The sequence below is a fragment of the Myotis brandtii genome, unplaced genomic scaffold (genome assembly GCF_000412655.1).
Source record: "Myotis brandtii unplaced genomic scaffold, ASM41265v1 scaffold247, whole genome shotgun sequence".
Taxonomy (NCBI): domain Eukaryota; kingdom Metazoa; phylum Chordata; class Mammalia; order Chiroptera; family Vespertilionidae; genus Myotis; species Myotis brandtii.
The window spans coordinates 1,109,072-1,110,286 of NW_005359352.1; the positions used below are offsets into that span (position 1 = coordinate 1,109,072).

At 44.1% G+C, this 1,215-nt stretch overlaps 1 protein-coding gene across 1 annotated transcript in view; it reads right to left on the reverse strand.

The window, feature by feature from the left end:
• Positions 1-1,215, reverse strand: part of IAH1 (isoamyl acetate-hydrolyzing esterase 1 homolog) — a 10,679-nt gene that overhangs the window by 7,408 nt on the left and 2,056 nt on the right. The gene's annotated exons all lie outside the window — the stretch shown is intronic.

Consider the following 1,215-nt stretch of genomic DNA (forward strand, 5'->3'; position numbering starts at 1 on the left):
CTGATTTCTGGGCCTCATCCTCCGGAAATTCTGTTTCTTTGTTACTAATGTTGTGGCCCCACCATAACAAAGAAACAGAATTTCCGGAGGATGAGGCCCAGAAATCAGGATTTTAAAAAGATTCCCAGGGGATCCTAATGTGCAGCCAAGGTTGAGAACCACTGCATTTACAGTTCCTGGAGCTTCTCAGGCCATTTGAATAATTAGTTTCTCAACATCTTCTATTTGTTCAGAAAAGGTTAACGGAGCAAGTCAAGGGCTGCCGGCTCAGCGAGGGAAACGCACCTGCTCTGCTCCGGGCGGCCCTGGCTCAGCGAGCACCCAGCACCCGAGCAGGCGCCCCTTTACCTTCCCCGGGGCTCCGGGCATCGGCCCTGCAGCCCCGCCCCTGCCCGTCTCCGCTGTGTGGCCTCGTTGCTTATAGTGTTCTCAGCTGAACATGGGTGGGAGCATAAAACCCCTGCGTGTTGTAGGGGGATCGCAGGCTGGCAGCTTCAGCAGGAGGCAGCTGTTTCACCTCCCCCCCCTCCCCCCGCCAGATTTTACAGGAGAAAACGGAGGGATGAAAGGGTACCTTCATGTTTTTAGATTAAGTCCACTTAAATAAAGCAAGCATTTAGGACTAGAAAACGCAGGGTCAATTTTTCATTTTCTAGTTTAGGGGATAAATATAGAGGAGAAAGTGAAGACTTTGTAAAACACATTTCACATTCAGAAATAAATATATTTTCTTGGTGTGTTATATTGATGAAGAAGATTATCAAGTATCAAGTCATGATAAGCATATTTCTTCTAAAGGAGGAAAAGGCAAAATTCCTGCTGATCAGTTTACTGATACCCCAAACACAGACACTTGTGTCTACTGTTTTTATTTTATTTTTTAAATATATTTTTATTGATTTCAGAGAGGAAGAGAGAGGTAGAAACATCAATGATGAGAAGGAATCATTGATTGGCTGCCTCCTGCACGTTGGACCCAGCCCACAACCCAGACATGTGCCCTTGACTGGTATCGAACCTGGGACCCTTCCGTCCGCAGGCCGACGCTCTATCCACTGAGCCAAACCGGCTCGGGTTTGTGTCTACTGTTTTTAATCTGAAAAATATTTCTAAATATATATTTTAACCTCTTTTTAAAAATTTGTACTTTTCTTAAACCAATTTTTAAATTTTTTAAAAATATATTTTATTGATTTTTTACAGAGAGGAAGGGAG